Here is a 22134-nt window from a genome sequence, read left to right on the forward strand (position 1 = left end):
ATTTTAACAGTTTTTCTTTTAAAAAAAGTGCTTGCAAATTACAGAAAAACGTGTTAAAGAAAGGAATGTTATATCTTTTCATCTTCCTATTAACACATGTGTTCTTTGTCAGGAGTCTTTCACTCGGAGATCTACATTATAGTCACACTTATCTATTCATGTTGTAAAAAAAAACTTAAAATATAATTTTTCTAAAAAAACGTTTATTCGACGCAGTAAGTTAAAAACACATATCTCTACTAATACAAATGAGAAAGTTTTGTAAAAAAACTTTTAATGAAAGCTCTAATTTAAAAACACATCTCTCTGTTCATAATGGTGAGAAGAAATTTACTTGTAATTTTTGTAAGAAAACATTTTGTCACAGGGATAGTTTAAAAAGACATCTTTATTCATACGGGTTAGAAAATTTCATTTGTAATTTTTATCTAGAAAGTTTTACTGAAAAGTCAAATTAGGTTACAAAGTGGTATAAATTGTCTCTGTTATAGGATCTTTGCAGTTTGTGGCTAGTTTTTTCTTTTTACATTATTGTATATACTACTCTAAACTAATTAGTTTATAAACAAGATCATTTGGAACCATTTATGTTATATATGTACATTCTGTTAATAAAGCTTTGAAATAACTTGCATATTACATAATTCGTATTTTCTTTATTTCCGGTTGTCTAAAAAGTACTGAGCCTTTGGAATCCAAAATGTAGAATACATTTATTGTTTTTGAAAAATACATTTTGAGACTACCTGGACCATATTTTTTGATAATCTTCTTCCATTTTTCTGTCAACACCATAAATCCTACACTATAGAACTTCTAAGTTTTCCGTTCTTAAAATTGAGTTACAAGGTTTTCAAAGGCCTTTTTTGAAACTAATTTAACACCATTCAGGGAATTATTGCAGAGACTGAAACAAGTGCTATGCTAACGGTGCTAGGTCCAGGCTATATGATGGACGCATCAAAATCTCCCAGTCAAGTTCTTGCAATTGTTGATAGGTTGTTAAAGATGTCGCTTTCTGGCGGTTATCAGTATGGTGTATGACATCCTTTCTATTTACTAATTCTGGCCGTTTTTTTTTTTTATTGATAAGTGCAGTCACACTAAATGCCAACAGTACAGGTTTGAGTCTATCATACTGCTTGGTAGCACCAGACTGTGAGACACGATGGCCTTCCAGTTACACCTAACACAACATAATCTTCCTTGCCATCAGTGTGGGCTTTGTCACAGACTATGGAGTTTCTCCTTGCTTCAGTCACAATCTTTTTCACCATTTTGTTCTTAGGTTATCCACTTTTCATCACTGATGATCATCTGGCTTCAGAAATGGCTCAGTTTTATTACGTTTTAGTAGAGATTCACAAATAGAAATTCAATTGAGTAAAGTTTTCTCAGTCAGATCATGTGGTACTCAAATGTCAAGCTTCTTTTTGTAACCAGCTTTCTCTGATTGGACTAACAGTGTTTGGTGATGGGTGTTAGGCCACTGACAATGTCATGAAGGCTCGCATGGCTAGACTTTTACCAGAATATCACTCACTTTTTCTGTGATTTTTTTGTTGGTCTTCGACTGCAAGGAGCATCTTGGACATAACAATTTCCAAAACAAAAGCGACTGAACAATCTTTTGGCTGTTGTGTTTGATGACATATCTTGCCCATAAACAGCACAAGTTTCTTCACGGTTCTGCGCAGCATTTGCATCTTTATCGAAATAAAATTGTAAGATCTCATCAGTTTTGCTGAACATCCACTGATTTTCATAGCACAATACCTTACGTCCAAGTATAAGAATTGCAACATTTTTTGCACATCTAGTAGCTTCAACTGCCAGCTGTCAAATAACATTCGGCCTGACCCACTGCGACTCATATTCCCTGAGATTTAGGACATTAAACTATATAGTGTGCAAAACATTCATTACTTTTTAGACTTCCTATTATTAATACATAACAAATGAAAACTACAAGTTTAAGACATTGTTACTAAGATGTTCATTAAGTTAAGAGTATATTAGAAGTAATTGTGAAAGAATATTAAAAACTGTATCCAAATATATCTATAATTATAAAATAGCATGAGAGTCATTTATAAAAAACTTCTAAAAATACCTGATGAAGATTAATTTGAAATTAAGGAAATTTGTATACATGTCTTTCTTACAATGTAAGTGAGCACTAAGAAAGAATTCTGTTAAATTTTGAGTTTAAAGGTTCAAATTGAGTTAAATGTAATTTATTATTTTTAGAATTTTTCTTACCTCTACTTGATTTTTGGTGTGTGTGTGTGTGTGTAATCTTCATGTGAATATCAAAAGTGCAGGCAGTATATGGCATGGCAGCCCAACAAATACAGCTACTGCCACTCTTATTGTATGTACGATTTGATTGGCTTTACCAGCCTCTGGTTACTTGACTAAAAAACATAATGTTTTAAAAAATAATTTTCCATTTCACAGAATGCGATACAAAAAAAAAATATTAAAAAACCTCTGTATTTTTATTAAAATTTTTAAAACGCCTTGACTTTAGAATAAGTTGTACGATACATACATATATTGTGTTTTTTGACCCTAAAACCTACAAATTTACAGAAAAAAACCCAATACCCTATCTTTGACATGATCATTTTACTTCACCTTTCAATATAGCTGTTCTAGCCATATTTGTCGGAAAAGTAATATTTATTTATAAAATAATGTTAAGCTAAAAACATTAAAAAAGGCCATTGTTGAAAACTTGTAAGTAAATTTCTTCACATAATTTAATTCAACTTTGATAGCTAAGATACTTTCTAATAGTATTTTATCTTAATCAAATCCCCATAAAGAGATGGGGGAAAAACTTTTCTTTTTTGCTCTTTCTGGGTTCAAATTCCCATCCTTGAATTTTATCATATCAATATATTCTGAAATACTGGCAGAGCAGGTACTACATATCTTATCAAAGCAATTTTATGTTTACATATGCACAAATTGATATCTGTTTCTATCTTTAATTTTTACTATTAAAATTCATAAAAACTATTGTTTAAATTTTTGCGCTAAATGAATGTTTACAAAGTTCATATTATATTAAATATATATATATATATTTATATAAATAATATCAATCTAAAAATCAATGTGATATTTGACATTCCATTTCATTGACCAGTGCCTCATAATTATTAGATCAGTATGATGATATTCTGTTCGTAAACACTCAACAGGATGCTCATCAGCGAGTCGAGATCTATATTTTATTTCTTCTGACACATTTTGATACTTTGATATTATTTGATACATTTTAATATTATAATATTTATTGTCAAAAATGATTCGCAAAGATATATGGTAACTGAAAAACGATTCTGTCCTGTAAGCTACTCTTTTAAGAATGAAAACCTCTCAGTAGTGCAATACAAAAGTTCTTACCTGATACGTAGTATTTTAGCTTAATGTCATTACGAAGATCCAAAGTTGCTTGCCTCAGTTCTTACTTGAACAAGCTCTGCAAGGTGTGCACACATTCCTATTGTACTAGGTGAGTAAAAGGGTCCATTAAAAAAACCATTGGCTTGATGACTATTGACTATTGATGGCTATGAACTTTTTTAGAATTTGAAAAATTGTATGCCTATTTAAATTAAATGTCGCCTACCATTTTTTTATATATTTATGTATATATATATATATATATTTTTTTTTTTTTTAATCGATGTTGTGGAGAAATACCATTTATGTACCCCCACGAGGTGGAGGAGTGATGGACTCACATGGGTTCGGCTAGATGTTATAGAGCCTATGAATGCCTGTACCCTACCGACTAAAACTCCGGTTTCACTGTTCCTTTCCACCCAGAGCCGGTTTTGCAATTAAGTATATCACAACACCGGGGGTGACAAGATAGGGGGGCTTAGCAGTCCTGTAGCTTCATCGCTGCCCCCACCTGCACAAGTGTGGACAGATGGCGACTCCACTGAAGGCTGTCCCTCACCGCCTCACCTTCCGGCTCTTGACGCTGCTTCTGACAGCTACATTATTCTGACTGTTTCTTCTTGGGCTGTTTTAGTTCACTGCTTGCTCTAATTAATTATAGTTTAATCAATAATCTAGATAATATAATGACTTCTACCAACTGTACTCACTTTAGCTAATATTCACACCCTACATCGCTATTTACCTTCCTTTTGGACATTGGTTTCACTTGCAACTTGCTCAGAGGCTACTGGAGTCCCCTCGCTTCATCTACCACCCATGCATATAAACACAAACGAGCGGCAACTGCATGAGGGGCTGTCTTTCACTCCCTTGCGACACCTGACCCGGCTGCCAGGGTTCTGTTGTATATTCGACTGTCATCTAACTCTTCTTGCCTCATCATTTTCTTTCTGTTGTAACACTATACAGACAAAATTAGCCACAGCTGCAAATCGGTCGCTTCACATCACATTTTCAGGATTAATTTGCCCTGTTACTGGTGTGCACTCACATCTTTCCTTCTCCCATCTACTACAGGAAAAGATGATGTATTCTGATGTTTCTGTTTCATTGCAGTACCGACACTCTGTACTATCTGTTCTGTGTCTTGCAAACAAGTACGCTCTGAAGGAGCTGTGGCCGGTTAGGAACTGTGTAAGCCAGTAGTAATTTTGCTCGCCAAATTCTCTCCCGATTCACGGTCCAATCTCACATATTAATCGTCTTGTGTATTTACTTTTACACGAAACAGTCTACCCTATCTATCACTTCTCTAATACCTCACGATATGTCTCTTCTTTACTCATATCATCATCTATCTTCACCCGTGAATCAGCCAACTGCTGCCGCAGAAACACTCTGGCGACCACAAATAAAGCCTCTGTGAACACCGAGGAGTAGGCACATGTAATTCTCTGAGCTATCCTCCTTTGTACTCCCTCCAGCTGTCGTCTGTTATGATCATACCTCAGAGATCTGTACCATACCGGTACACCATACAGCAAATTTCCTGCAGATATATTTGAATCAGTTTTCTCAGGTATGCATGGACATTGACTTTTTTTCAACACCTTGAATATAGCCTTCCAACTGAGAGAATATAATATATTTGGCCATCTACCAATATGACCACTGGGATTTGACACGTACACCGAGTACCTTTCATTGCATTATCGACAGTTTTCATCACCTCTTTTACAGCATCAATCGCTGATCTCCTCGACCGGAAACCAAATAGCCATTGACTAAGGCCACCTCTCTCTTCAATGTAATTCCTCAGCCTGGCCTCTAACATTCGCTCTAATAACTTGCAAAGATTTTTAACTAAACAGATCGGTCTATATGGTACTGCGCTCTCCGGCGCCCCAGGTTTCTGTATTAAGACCAGTTGTGATGTCTTCCAAGAAGTAGGGATAAAATCACCCTTTGTCATTTTATTCATTACGTCTAGAATAGTAACTGGAGCTTCCTCTATCAGGATCCGGACGACTTCAACCGAAATGCCAGCCGGACCCGTACTCTTATGCAGCTTCATTTTTTTACCTGCAGTCTTAAGCTCCTGCATGGTAAACAGCGGTATATCGTCAGCTAGTATTTCTTCTCTGAAAGGCTCTGTTCGTTCCAGAAAGAGCTTCCTGACGTATTCACATACCTTATCCTTCACGATCACCAGTAAACTGTCAACCTAATCTTTCTGATACCAACTGGTAGCCTTTCCCCCACAGATCTCTGTCAATGTCCTCGTGTAGTTCCTTCCAACATTTGGTCTTTGCTTTTTTAATAGCTGATGCATACACGGTTCTGGCTTTAGCATACTCCTTTTTTGCACTGTTTGGTTATAATAAAGAGTAGAAAAAGACAAAACAATTGTAAAACTGAAACGAGTAAAAGATTGATGAGCCTTATCTAGCCTTTACTTTTAAATTGATGTATAAGAAATCAAAAGAAAAATTAAGATCATAAAAGCTGTTTTTTTAAATATTTTTATTGTGTATTTTCCATAGGATCTTTTCTGCCCTGCCAAAAACTCTACAGCAGGGAGGAAGCTTCGGCCTTGCACTGGGAAATACAAAATAATTTCTTTAATACACGTTTTAACACTTTTTTTAGAGATTTACTCATACAATGCTTCTTAAAAACTACATTGTTTTATTTTGTGATGTAGAATTATCACAAAAGATGTACAACACTTTTCCCTTCAAAGTTAAGACGACAGGTGGTTTAGCAAAGCAGAAGAAATTTCTGGCTGCCTGGTGAGGGGGTAAAAATATTTTTTTTTGGTTCAACCGACGGCTCTTGAATAATATATTTTCCATTTGGAGTTAAGTGGTCTCATTTGTTCCACTCTTTGGTAACAATGTTTATCCCCAGCTGGGCTGTCCCGTTCGCAAAGAAAACACATGTACCTAGTATAGCCTAACTGCATGCCTAACAAAATAGCTGTAACTTTCAAATCACCACATATGTTTCAATTATGTTTTTTTATAATTTATTTTTTCAAGAACATCTTTCATCACATTGTATGTCTTTCAAATTAATACCATAAGCAATTGGTATCGAAGGATATTTATTACCGTTGTGTAGTAGAACCGCTCTTAAACTGTACTTGGATGAATCTATGAAAAGGCGCCAGTCCTCAGGTTTATGAACTTGTCCTCAGTGTGACATAAGCTCATCAATGTTTATCCAGTAAACTGAATTATTTTCATCAATAAACTATTAAAACAATTCTTTTTGTCAGTTTCGAAAACCCGAAATATTAGTATTTTTTTGAAGTAGATTCCAACCTTGCAGTCTTGATCCTAACAATTCAGCTTGATTTTTTGATAAGTTTAAGCCCCTAACAGAGTCGTTTAATTTACCTTGTGATATAAGATGTGGTATCGGAAGGTAATTCAAAATCAAAATCATTGTTGTCTTCTTCAGTACTGCCTGATTCTTCATCGCTGCTTTCAAAATATACATTCACAGGTGGCTCAGGAAATTGAATAATTTCACAGTGAGGCACAGGCCTAATTGCAGATTGCAATGAACGATATTTTACAGTATGTTTAGATTTTAGAAATGTTACGTAAAAAGTAGTGTTTTTTTACTTGATTTTTTTTTGTTTAAATGTTTTTTAAAATAATGAATTTTATAAATTTAAAATTTCTCAAATAAAAGAATCAGTCAAAGATGATGTATTTAACTCGATGTTAAATAATGTAGAATGTGCAGCTTGGGCTTCATTTAAAGACGTTTGCAAAACTCTTCTCGGCAAATAAAAATTCGACAATAACCACAATATTGCTAATCAACTTGTTGCTTCATACAGAGCTGTGGGATGTAATATGTCTTTGAAAATACATTTCCTCCACTCGCATCTGGATTTTTCCCCGGTTAACCTCGAAGACGTAAGTGACGAACACAGTGAACGTTTCCACCGAGACAATTTGGTGATGAAAAGCTGCTATAAATGGAAATGGAATGCTAACATGCTAGCCGATTACTGCTGGACATTAAACATCACAATAAAATCCGAATGGAATCTCTGCTTTGGAATTTAAGATGCGCTACGCAGAAAAAGGCGACGGGTTTCGTAATTCGATTGTTACCGGCATTGAAACGTGGATTTCATATTACGTGCCAAGGAGAAAACGACAGTCAAGCGAATGGCGTCATCCTTAATCACCAACCTGGTTCCAAATCAGCTGATTTGGAAGTCGAGAGTTCCAGCTTTCAAGTCCTAGTAAAGCCAGATATTTTTACACGGATTTGAATACTAGATCGTGGATACCGGTGTTCTTTGGCGGTCGGGTTTCAATTAACCACATCTCAGGAACGGTCGGACTGAGAATGTACAAGACTACACTTCATTAACACTCATTACTTATCCTCGTTCATCCTCTGAAGAATTATCTTAACGGTAGTTACCGGAGGCTAAACAGGAAAAGAGAGAGAGACCGACAAAGGTCAAGCCACAGACATTTGTACTAAAATGATGGCCACAGTCTTTTGGGATCGGTTTGGCATAAAAGTGATCGATTTCATGCCGCGTGGAACGACTATAAATGCAGAAGCCTGCTGCGAAACTCTACATAAGTTATGGCACGCAGTTCAAAATTGGCGACGTGGGCGGCTGACCGACGGCGTCTTCCTGCTGCACGATAATGCATGTCTTGCGGATCTGACACGTAATTTACTGAGAACATTTGGATGGGAAATTTACGATCCCACCATAGAGTCCGGACTTACTTCCTTTCCGTTTGGGAAATTGTAAGAATGCTTGAGCGGTAAGCGATTCGCGCGGGTGACGATGAACTTAAAAATTCAGTTAATCAGTGGCTAAATGGACCGGCGGCGGAAGAATACGACGACGGTATAATGAAGCTGGTGTATCGCTACGATAAATGTCTTAATGCATGCGGCGATTGTATAGAGAAGTAGTATAAGGTATTTAGTTTAAGAGAAATAATAGATATTTATAATGTTTTCAGAATAAATTTTTTTGCAATGAAACTGCCTTTAAGGATAACCTCTCTTATTGTATTTCTATGTATGGGTACCCCAACCGTATCTGTATATAAAATATGAAAAATATCTACGACAACCATTTTTAATAAAAGGAAAAACATTGAACTAAATCCGATCCAGTTTCTGAACTTGTTCAAAAATCATCCAGTTTTTGCGAAGAAACAAGTCTAATACAACTTTTTTATTTATTTATTAATCAGTTACACAAACATGCACACACACACATATACAGAAAGAGAGAGAGAGAGAGAGTGCTATGCACAGACACATATAAACTCAAAAAAAATTTAAGAGAAAGAATTTAGAAGTATTTGAGACATAACTCGATAGGCAAATGTTAAAAATCTTATGGACAAACAAAATCAATAATGAATTCTATTCTCATTCATTATTGATTTTGTTTGCCCAAGATGTAATAAAAAAAATAATCAGATTGTTGCAATACTGTTTTTCTCACTACTGCATTGCATGTAGTATTTTTGATTTTGGACAGCTAAAAATATAATGTACCAACTTTCACTTTTTTCTTATATCCATTTTTTCCTTGTTTTAGTTAGGGGATTTTTTGTAATCCTTTCATAGTTTTGATAATTTTATATTTTTAATACGCGGTTCATCCAGAAAATAAAAAATAATTTTCTACCATAACAGATGTATTTTTATTATTTTAATATTAACCAAAATGAAATAGAAACCAAACTAGACAATAGGAGTGTGATGTATTTAGAGTGTACAAATGTTTGTTCCACCATATTAGCTCTATGAGTCAACCGATTTAAATGTATGACCCCGCATTAGAATCCTTATGTTACCGAAAGTGTCACAGGCTATATGAATATATATATATATATATATATATATATATATATATATATATATATATATATATTTAAATAAATTGTATAATAATTTACATACATCCTAATTACATTACACTCTTTTTTGACCATTTGTGTAAGAATAAGTGATTTTTAATAAAATATTTTAAGTTATATATGTATGTTGATTGTTATAATTCAAAAGCTTACACTGGGGGAAAAAAAGAATTTTTTTTTGTCTCTGGGAGAAAAATATGTGATTCTGAGCATATTTTATTCTTCTGAATTCAAATATGATATTGATTTTTCCCCACTGCGCAAGGTTTCCAAGAGACGCATTTATAATTCAAACATTTTAATAATTTCTGCATTCTTCATTACAAAATATTCATACATTTGGCTCACCTAGAAAGTAAGAAATGACGATTTTCTGTTACACTTCGCCTGTGTAGCATACCTCTTGATGGTCCAACAATAATCGGCCAGCATATTAGGATTCCATTTGCCTTAATACCTCTTTTCCGTAACTAAATCTCCTGAGGGAAGTGTTCCCCGTGCTCATCGCTCACTGCGCCAAGATTTTTCAGAAAGAAATCTATGTGCGTGTGCAGGAAGTGTACTTTTAAGGATATATTACTACCCAAGTTTTTATAAGATCGTTGACATATCACAATAATTTTCCGGCTTTCGATATCGCTAAAAAACTCTTGAGTAACATTTTTGAATGCTTGTCAAGCGGCTTTCTCCAGTGGATTCAATAGTCTCTCAAACTTTTCATTGTGCATTAGTGACCGTATTTGTGGATCCACAAATAATCCTTCTGTAATTTTTGCATCACTAATTTCAGAAAACTTCTGTTTTAAGTACTTGAACCAGGAGTATTGTCCATGTCCTTGACGAAATTGTTCATTATTCCTAGTTTGATATGTAACATAGATACACATTTTTAGGCCATGGGTTATGCTGTTCATTTCTAATAAAATGTTTTTTTCTGTCTCTACTATCCCATTCACACAATAAACAACAGTAGTTTGTGTAATCAAGTTGCAAACCAAGAATTAATGCAATCACTTTCAAATCACCACAAATACTCCATTTATATACTGAATATTGAAGCTTTTCCAATATAGATTTCAAGTTTTCATAAGTTTCTTTCATAGTAGCAGAATGGGCCACAGGTACTGATGAAAATTTATTGCCATTATGCAGAAGCACAGCTTTTAAACTAACTTTATAGGAATCTTGGAACAAGCGCCATTCTGTTGGGTTATGTTCATTACAAAGTGTCTGCATAAGAGAAGAAATGTCATTACAAAACACTAAGGCATTTTTTTCAGAAAAAGAGGCTTTAAATTGAGAATGGTGATTACGATAAGTGCTACATATCTCTGTATTCTTTTGAAGAAGATTCCACCCTTTTAGCCAGGAAGCTAAAAGCTAAAAAAACATGGACCTACTAAATGGCGGAAAGGTCGTGATATATCAAAAAAATTTACTTATGGTCCGATTTGTTTCATATTTTGAATATATTTACTTACGTGAAATGAGTTATTTTTGCAAAATGTGGACCTCCTAGGTGGTGGTGGAGTCGTGATATTTCAAAAAAAATTATTTACGGTCCGGTTTGGCTCATCAGAATATATATTTGTTACGTGAAACGAGATATTTTTGTTTTTCAAAAATATCTCGTTTCACGGAACCACCTACAAGGTGGTTCCTTGATATTAAAAAAAAAAAATTATCTAACAGTGCGATTTTGTTCATATTCAAAATATGCTTTAATTACGTGAAACGAAATATTTTTGCATAACATGGACCTCTTAGTTAGCGTTGGGGGGTCGTGATATTTAAAAAAAAAAATTATTTATTGTCCGATTTGACTCGTATTCAGAATATATATTAGGTACGTGAAAGAGATATTTTTGCAAAATACGGCGGACCTTCTAGATGGTGGTGGAGTCGTGATATTTAAAAAAAAAATTATTTAATCGGATTTGGTTCATATTCAGAATATATTTACTGAGTGAAATGAGATATTTTTGTAAAACATGGACCTTCTAGGTTGTGGTAGGATCGTGATATATCAAACAATTTTTTCTTATAGTCCGATTTGGTTCATATTCAGAATATATATTAGTTACGTAAAACTAGATATTTTTTCGTAGCGATGCGGTCGTGTTATTTCAAAATAAATTTATTTATGGCCCGATATTGCTATAATTCAGAATATATATTAGTTACGTGAATAGAGATATTTTTCCAAATCGTGGACCTCCTAGGTAGTGGTGGAATAGTGATATTTCAAAAATTATTTTTCTACGGTCCGATTATTACGTGAAACGAGATATTTTTGCGTGGTGGTGGGGTATTGTTATTTCAAAAGTTTTTTATTGTCAGATTCGGTTCATGTTGAGAATATATATTAGTTACGTGAAGCGAGATATTTCTGCCAATCATGGACCTCTTAGGTGGTGGTGGAGTCGTGATATATCAAAAAAAAATTATTTATGATTTGATTTGCATCATATTCAGAATATATATTACTTATGTGATACGAGAAATTTTTGTTGAAATACCACCACCACCACGCAAAAATATCTCGTTTCACGTATGTAATATATATTCTGATTATGAACAAAATCGGACCGTAAATAAATTTTGTTCGAAATATCACGATTCCACCATCATTTAGCAGGTCCATGTTTTGCAAACATATTTCGTTTCACGTAACCAGTATATATTCTGAATAACGGCCAAATCAGACCATAAATAATTAAAAAAAAAAAATAACACCGTTCCACCACCACCTAGGAGGCCTACCTTTTGCAATAATATCTCCTTTCTCTTTATCTATTATATATTCTGAATATGAGCGATGTCGGACCATAAATAATTTTTTTTTTTAAATAACACGACCCACCACCTCGTAAAAATATCTCCTTTCACGTAAGTAATATATATTCTGAATATGAGCCAAATCGGACCGTAAATAAATTTTCTTGGAAATATCACGATTCCACCACCACCTAGGCGGTCCATGTTTCGCAAAAATATGACGTTTCATGTAACTAATATATATTCTGAATATGAACCTAATCGGACCATAACTAAATTTTTTTTTTAAATATCATGTACCTTCCCTCTATCTAGGAGGTCGAAGTTTTATAAAAATATCTCATTTCACGTAAGTAATTATATTCTGAATATAAATCAAATCGGACATAAATAAATTTTTTATGAAATATCACGACTCCACAACCACCTAGGAGGTCCATGTTTTGCAAAAAATCTCATTTCACGTAACTAATATATATTCTGAATATGAACCAAATTCGACCGTAAGTAAATTTTTTTGATATATTACGACCTTACCACCATTTAGTAGGTCCATCCACGGCTTGCTTTAAAATCAACTTTATTCAGCGATTTAGCGATTTGACGACCATATGATTGATATATTTCTGTCATGACAGCATAACCGCATTTCCTTTTTTTCGATACAGTCAATACAACTTTTTTTCTATGTCGGTGTATTTCTGTTTTAAGCCACGAAAACCCCTTTTATTATCAGTGCCTTTCACCAGAAGTGGTTTCTTCTTACGCCAGTCTAGAATGCAGCTTTCATCTACGTCAAATTTTCTTCCTGCCTCCCGATTTACAATTTTTTCAGCCTCTTCTACAACGCTTAGTTTTTCATTTACCGTAAAAGATCGTAGACGCTGTCCTTTTGTACTAATTTTAACGCCGTAATTAACATAAATTACCGTATTAAACTTTACAAGATAAACTAAACAGATAAACTGCACATAACCGTTCACATATACAAACAGTACAACGGCTATGGCGAATAGGCAAGACGACGATGGGTAAGTGATACTGAAAGTAGAGTGTCATTAGAACCGGATGCAGCGTATATGGAATTGCTCATTTTTCGGCTATACGTCCTGCCGATTCTAACATATGCTTTCCCGGCGTAGGGAGCTTTGTTGAACTCCACGCTTCAAAAAAAATTAGAAGCCGTCCAAAACATAGCGTTGCGGAAGATATTTGGAGCACCGTGGTTCGTCAGAAACGTCACTCTTCGCTAAGATGCGGGATTATACACCGTATCCGAGGTGGGGGTGGCGCAGGCCCGCAGACTGTTCCGGAGAGCGGCCGTACTCCACAGGGTATAAGAAAACTGCCTCATGCCGTATTAAACGAACCATCGTGAAGAGGCGGTACGAGAGTCAAAAAATGACAAACCAGGCTTAGAAGCCTCTATATCGCGTAACCTATAAATGGAAAATTCCGGCCGCGAAAGTTTGAAAAACCGTTTTCGCGATTAAATTTTGTTAAAACTATAAAAAGCTAAACTACACCCCACACCGTCCTACGAAGAGACCACAATTTCATTTAGTCAGCCAGCATATGCGACTCCCTCCGGAGAACGGGGTGCATTTCTTCCTCCAAATAACTAGGGCTCCGGTAGGGGCACTCCTGCTAGCCCATAGGTGCTGGTACCGAAAGGACTTCCGTGGATGGACTGAAGGGGAATCACGCCGGGATTACTAGACTCAAAAGCTTAGTGTCTCACGGTCAGAACCGGTAAACAAATTTCACGATGGTCCATACGGATAGGAACGAAAATTACCAAATCCGTCCGTAAATAAAACTTAAAATTTATAACCGCCACTAAATAACGATGAAATCCGCCCGATAATAGAAAGATACAGCAGCAAGGGACATTGTCCAGGCTCTGCGATCTGTAGGGAGAAATATTGAAACTCCCGCCATTCTTGCGTTCCCGTATCCAAGTGTAATTCATGAAGGAGAGTAAATGATGCAACACGCTATTTTAAGCCGCGTAAATTTCTTCTTGTGTAAAGTTCCGAAAGATTTAATCTTCTTGTCAACAGCAATAAGAGAATCTCCTACACAACGTTTAATAATTTCAGTGTATTTCTATCAGAAAAAAATATATCCAACAGCCAGGAAAATACGCCGTTAGATTGGTATCGAAAAGAAATTTCTCCGTAAAAGTAATAATATCACGTTGTTGTTTCCACCGATGTAAAAAACAGCGTTCGTTCGAAATCCTCTAACGTTTCGATATAAAACATCAACGTTAGTGTAACTAATTTGATGTCAGTTTTCAACGTCTACGTTATATATATTGTGTTCCTTCAGCGCTCCATAAAATATAAGGGAAACATTTTCTTCGGCCAGAACTCTGGGTCAACACCCCTTCATTATGACACTGTAATACGATCGCATGAAAAGTCCTGTATCCTTTATCCTCGGTTTTGATCTTCGCACAACCGGTTTTTATATAAACTCATTTTTTAAATTTTAATAGATCGTTAAATTTAACAAATACTGTCGTTTTATCTCCGGGATTTAAAGTTGAATTACAAGAACAAATAATCTGTTTACGTTCACCATTCTGCAATCATCGCGTATGAATTTTGTCACACCGTTAAAAACTAGGAAGTCGTAATCTTCGTCCGTAATACCGATACATTTCAAATCCAATACCGTTGTTAAGCCGCAGAACGGCCTGAATGTATATAAGTCCATCTACCGACACTTCTTCGAGGTAGAATACAAAGGCTGATAAATTTTATGTTGGCCTAAGTGCTAATGATGACCGAAAATAGAGGGCTGTGAAATTGAAAACTAGATTAGAACAAGTAATTTTTGTTATTATTATTACTCGTTACTATCATTATCATTTACGCTACACGATATTTTCTTTTGAAAATATCTTAGAAGAGATAGTCTCTACCTGGGGCTAGAAGACTAGAAGCGAATTTATGATGACTATAATTACTCCACCGAGACGTATTCTGATTTATCAAATCCGTTAGGATATTCCTATGTTACTGTGTTTCTATCGCAGCAAACGCGTTTTCATAATGTTAGTTTTACTTTTTGGAATGCAGTACGGCATATAAGAATGAACTTTCATAACATTTTGCTTCTTTGAGAACCAATCTGATATCTTTTTTTTATTTTATATAGATTGAGGGCTTTAAAGGATAACTTGGCAATCGGTAAGATACTAAATACTTATGTACGGTCACCTCCGTACCTTATTACGGGATTTTCTCCCGACGAACGTCATCGTTTTAACTGCTGTCGAAGACAGTATTATAATTTTGTTACGTAATGTATCCATTATGTTTTCCTAGCGTGTGTTTATTTCAATGTATACGCTGATATATAAACCCTCTTATTAAGCTTTTAATATAATTTGTAACCTTTTAGCACGTCATAGTCATCCTTGTGTTTATAAGAACGCATTACGTTGCTATAGATGAAACGAAATTAAAAAACGTTTGCGTAACAATGAATTCAACCGTTTTTGTCACTTTCTGAAGAAAAATAATGATAATAGAAGACTTCTTTTACAGAAAAACCGGTAATTTTGAATGTTTGAAAGCGCAAGTGTGCCCAAATACTAGCTACGAGTACATCAATGAATTTTTTTTTAATAATTACTTGGACGATGGTGTAGGAACATGCAAATATGTATAAATTTCGGTTTTTATAAAAACGTATCAAATAAATTACTTAAAACTGTTTTTATCACTCTCAGAAAACTTGCAAATCTCATAATATTATTAAAAAAACAGAATTTATTTAGATTTTTTTTTTTAACCAAAGTGATTTGTTTTTATTTTATTTTAATGCATAGGTTGTACTGAATGTAAAGATTAAGTTGTTAATAAATAATTTATGAAATTTCAGCAAAAATCAATATACTACTATTTTATTAAAACTGAAACGCTATTTACGCGAAAAGCAGTCATTTATCATCGATTAAATTGTTGTTTTGTTATTAGGCGTAATGTAACTTTTTATTGTAAATTTTTACTATTAACGAATTATAATTTAATGAATGAAGTACATAATATATAATTATAATATTATATATATATATATATATATATATACTTTAAATGCTAAGTCTTACGCAATAAGGAAGCAAAAACTGAAATATTTCTACACGATAGAACGCATAGACTTGTACGTTAAAAAAATGGTTTTCGAAAACTTGTACCAAATCGTAAGAAATAAAATGCTATCGTGAATTAAAATTCACTTAAAAAAGAAAATAATCCGTTTATGAATGGTCTTCAGCCGCTGTCTGTTCTCTTAAGATGTGTACCATTATACTCTGCAGTTTACTGTTAAAAGAGGTCTCGGCGACCGATAAGAATAATAGATTTAATACTTCAATGTTTTGTAATATTTTTAGTTGCGGTATTTGGCTTAATCCGTGCAGTGAGAATTCACCAAATACTAGATTTCCTACTAACAGTTGCCATCGCGTACGGTGCACTTTTGTGGCCAGAATTAACAAAAAAATATGGAGCTGTGTAACGATCTGTTGATTAGTGTCGAACGCAACATCGCCAAAAAGACTAAAAATATCGTGGATTATACGACGCCCCTTTGTGAGTGTGGTGAAAATCAAACTGTTAGCCGCATCACAGAAGTTTGCCGTAGGACAGCTTATGAAGGGAATCCTGAAGATTTCCTGATGGCAACTCCAGAATCGGTAGCATAAGTTAGTTTGTTAAATCTTTGTAATTTTGACTGGTGTTCTGTTTTGGTGCCGTACGCTAAATAATCGTTTGATTATACTTCATATGTTTTGTTTAAGGCAACACTATTCATTAATACTGTCTCTTATCTCTACGTTTTTCGGTAGCATCCTGTTTCACGCAATCTTAGTTAAATTAACCTTTGCGATAGATCTTCAAATCGGGATTATGTTGTATGTCGCTAAGGAGTTACTAGATATTTACAATGATTTTACGAATTCGGCTTCAAACTATTGCAAACATATCTACTCTAAAAATCCGCACAAAAATAATCCTGTATTAGATGAATCGATGCGGAAAATGAATAGCTCTTGCTTCACGAAAAATTCTCTAAACGTATGAACGCTTTTAATTCGGTATTCGGTCTTTTTATAATATTGTTATTCGTATGTTTCGGAGAACGGTTGATTTTAGTTCCTTTGGACTTATTAGCGAAAGAAGAATCGACAATTCTTATGATCGGATCGCTTTTAGGAAGAATTATCTATTTGTTGTCGGTTTATGTGCTGGCCGACGTAGGAACAAAATTTTCCAATTTGATAAGTTGTAATTACAATTTCATCAATAAGATTTATGAAACTTTCTTGAAATCGGAAATCATTATCGATATCGAAGAAAATACGATGATAATAGTTCTGTACTGACCATTACGTTCGTTGAATTTCCAGAACGCGATGTATGATGCACACTTCGCCCGGTTAAGAAGTCAAAGCGAAAAAAATATCTTTTTATCAATTATTACATAGGTGTTATAAATGTACTAAATTGTCTATTTGAGTCGAAAAATATTTAACTCGGAAAGGCTAAAAAATGTCTTAAGGAGATGCAAAATGTACGCGCTAACGACAAAAAAATAAATCTCCTTAATTTCAAAGAATTCAAATTAATCTTTGCCGAAGGTAAAACTTCTGTTTAAAAATGTAAAATTAAAGATGAAAGCAACTTATTAAAACTCATATACCCTAAAATAATTACATTACTCTTAACTAATTATATGTAAATAATCTTTCGATGTAAATGGCTTATCTTGAAACACATGCACACAAAACAGCTGTTATTCAATGTGTAAAATTAGTTCTATTCGTCAGAGAATATTCATTTTAAAAACGTTACCGCCAGTTTTTACTGAAGGTAAGGTTTTTCTTTGTAGAAATTGTAACATAAAAAAAATTATTTTAAGCTAACTTAAAAAGAGAAAAAAACACGTTGCAAAAGTCAATTGTTTCCTTCGGCTATTCACCTATGAATACGAGGTTCCGTATCCGTAGGTGAACAGGTGTGGGAAAGTAGTATACATCTCAAGGAATCTGGAAGTTAGCTGTTTAATAGGTGGAATATTGAGATATACGTAAAAAAAATGTATCGTTGCTGTTGAATCGGCTTTGGGATTTGAAATTGTCTTTGAATAAATATTCGGGTTCTCGTTAAAGCAGTTATCTGATGGCAGGAATAAAAAATGCAGTATTTTTTTATCTAAACATTTAAGTTACAGTGAGTTTATAAAAAATTTTTTTATAAAACTGTATTCTAATTTACATTCAGAACACAATTTCAGACAGACTCTAAAGCACATGTAACAACTACTTTCCTGTTACATCAAACATCTCGATATTTGCCTGTTCAAACAACGAACTAAAAACGCTCTTGTAATCTTCAGAATCCGTTCAGTTATTTATATAATAATTAAACAGACGTTACTCAGAAATTCTCAACGCGCTTTCAAATCGGACTGATATTTATTTTACTAACGTTTGTTAATTATACATTAATTGGATTACGGGTATCTAAGACCTATCGCTAAAAATATCCATCTATCCTTAATGTTACCAGATTGAATAAAATAAAAAGTATTTTTCACCTACGTTGAATCTTATTTAATTTATTTATTTACAGTAGATCTCTTCTTTTGGTATTTGTTTCTTTTAAAGGGAGAAGACATCTAAGACAAATTTTATTTGTTCATTCAATTTCCTTTCGTTTTGTTTGTGAACAGCTGAAAGAATTTTAACGTAGAATCCTAGAAGATTGAAAGCGAACGGGCTATTTTTGTATCGGTTGAATGCCAAACCCCTAATCAGATGCTATTTTTGTTCATTACTCGATGTGTTCTTTATATTTTTTGTAACTTACATTACCGGGTTTTATTCCTTTTCCTTAGAATAGGTTGAACCTATCCAATTTCATCAAATAATCAGTGACGTAACCAGAACTTCTGTCTACCTTTCTTTCGACAGTTTCTTTTTAATGTTTTTACTTGGATCTTATCCTAATAGACAACGTAGGGGCTCAAGTATCCGTTCAGTACGTAACAAACGCTAAATATTTAAAGTATTATTTTTATTAAAAATTCAATATTTATAATCTCTTTTTAGCATAATTGGAGAATTTTCATTCGATCTCCAAGCTATAACCTACCAATATAATTTTACGGTTATACTCGTATATGTAGAAAAAAAATGATATTATATTTGATATATTTGATTAGTTTTGTAAGTGGTTTTAAATCGGATAAAAACTTTTTGCACAACTTACGTACAATAATTAAATAATTTTCTTTAATACATTTTGAACTATAATAATTTTATCGACTGTTAACGTTTGTATAGTATCTTCAGATAATTGTATTAACTGAACGTTACATTATTTATAGATTATTTTTATAACGTTTTGTATTAAAATTATAAAACGCAAATGTTCAATTCATTAAATCATTAAGTTACGCAGCAGAACCTTTTAAATTAAATTTACATTAAAAGATAAAATTGCTCTTTTATAACAATATATTTTTATGAAGCGTATATATAATTCATTTCCTAATTTATACTTTATTTTATTAATTCACAAATATCGATACACTTTAGCTGCTTTGTGCAGAATATAAGCAATGTACTACTTTTTTAACAGATAAATTTTATTTGGTTAATCGTAAATAGTTACACGGGAATAATATAAAATGACGGACTCGCATTCGTTTTTATATAATTCAGTTCGAATAGTATTAAACATTTTAAAATTTTTCGGTTTACTTCCATTAAAAATAACAAGTCCCGAATTCGGATACTTCAGATATGACTGGAAGTGTTACGAATTTTGGTATTCGTATTTAATCTTAGGCGTTATTTATTCCTACTTGTTTTTTCCGGTATATATTCACGACATAAATACGCAAGAAAATGACAGGTTTCATTCTAAACTATTAAATATTCTACTGTGTTTTTATTCATCGACTATAATTATACAACAGATAACACTGATACCTCTGTTTAAGAATATTAATAATATTTTTATAAAAATCGAAAGATTTGATAAAAATGTTCAAACGTATTTTCCTTCCTATAATCTAAACAGATATTTTGAAAACGAGGACGATAAATATTTTAATATTGCTTTATTACTGACCGTCATTCCGTTTCCATTATTACTCGCTTACCTGGACTACAAAAATTTCAACATTCATGCGGTGCTTGTTACAATCTTGTTTGTTTATTTAATGACTTTTCCAGTTCATATGAGTTTCACGCTGAATGTTATATTTTTATTATGTTTACAAAAAAGGATGAAAATTTTACATCATTTGCTAAATAAGTTCACGGTAAACATTAGACGAGGCGCATTAGAATACGACACACCACCACAATTTATTGGGAAAGTAAGATTGCTGCATAATGATTTAAACGAATATTTTTCTGAAGTCAAAAATGCATTCAGATGGGAACGTTTGTTTAATCATTTTTATACCAGATATGCAATTACACCGTTGATAATTTTTTCATTTAAATTACAAGATCTTGTCCGATTTGAATTATGGATTTTTTTATAATATTTCAATATACGTGGTTGTAGCTCTTTTGTCCACCAGATCGAATAAAATGGTAAGATTGTTTTTTTTTTTTTTTTTAATTACAATGATATTTTTAAAAAAAACGTAATAATGCTCATTAAGATGTTTGCTAGTTATATTTACACAACTATTTCAACCATTATCCATACAATACTTCAATGTTTAATTCTTAGAAGAGATATCGTGGTAAGCCGACTTGGAATAATTACATTTTTAGTTTTTATAACAAACCAGATAATTTTAACTGTTAAAAAGAAATCACCTAACTGACTTTAAATTCAATTTTAAAGATTGATTTCAGGAGACGAAGACATCAGTTGTGTTTAATAGATATCTTATTGCGTTTAATAAATGTTCTACAGAGTGATTTTTTAGTCCTATTACCCAATTTTAAATGTAATTTAAGAAAGGGAAATTTCCGTGGAATAAAAAAATGTATTTGTTACTTACTAAAGAGATTTAATAAAAAGCTATTACTTACATAATTGTTAAAGAATATGCTCAAAATGCCCACCCCTTGATTCTTTTCAGCATATTAGAAGAAACCTTTTTAAGAGTCGCATTGGAAATATTCGTGATTAAGTCTATAATATTTACTTTAAGTTCATCGGTAGTGTGAGGATTGTTTTTGAAGTCCTCGGACTTAATATAGTCCCACAAAAAGCAGTCAGACGATGTGAGGTCTGGGGACCTTGGAGGCCATAAGCCCTTGTTTATTATTCGATCATCAAAGAACTCTTGCGGAAAATCCACGGTTTCTCGAGACGTGTGGCATGTAGCCCCGTCTTGCTGAAACCAGCAATACCGTTCTTGAGGTTCCAAGAGGGACACAAATTGGCGCACAATATTCCTGTATACTTCACCGTTTACTATCTCTTCGAAGAATACGGGTCACACTATACGATGACGAATATCACACACCACACGCCAATTTTTTCAGGATGCAAACATTTGTCTTGTAAAGCGTTAGGATTTTCAACCGCCCAAATTCGACGGTTTTGACTGTTCACATAACCGTCGAGATGGATCCAAGCTTCATCACTAAAGAACACTGTATTTAAAAATTCGATTCCGTTACCGTTTACGAGAGACCTAAACCGACGGCAATATTACAATCGCTTGTTTAAATCTGGAGGCTGAAGCTCTTGGACTAATCGTACGCGATACGGATACGATTTCAATTTTTTAGCGACTTTCTGAACACTCGAATATGACAAACAGACCTGCGTGGAAAGTTTTCGTAAACTTTTCCGTGGAGAATCGAGCAATCTTGTTTTCACATTCTCTAAAACGCCATCTGTCAAACGAGTCGGTCGACCGCTACGTTTTCTGTCGCAAACACTACCTGTCTCTCGAAATCGATTTGCTAGCCTAGAAATTGACATTTTTTCTGTCGGAGGAGCACCAA

General features: G+C 33.6%; 1 protein-coding gene across 4 annotated transcripts in view; it reads left to right on the forward strand.

Annotated features, from left to right (window-relative positions):
- LOC142331193 (uncharacterized) overlaps nt 1-22134 on the forward strand; it is a 63434-nt gene that overhangs the window by 11699 nt on the left and 29601 nt on the right. The gene's annotated exons all lie outside the window — the stretch shown is intronic.

Source organism: Lycorma delicatula, chromosome 10, assembly GCF_047948215.1.
Source record: "Lycorma delicatula isolate Av1 chromosome 10, ASM4794821v1, whole genome shotgun sequence".
NCBI classification, from domain to species: Eukaryota; Metazoa; Arthropoda; class Insecta; order Hemiptera; family Fulgoridae; genus Lycorma; species Lycorma delicatula.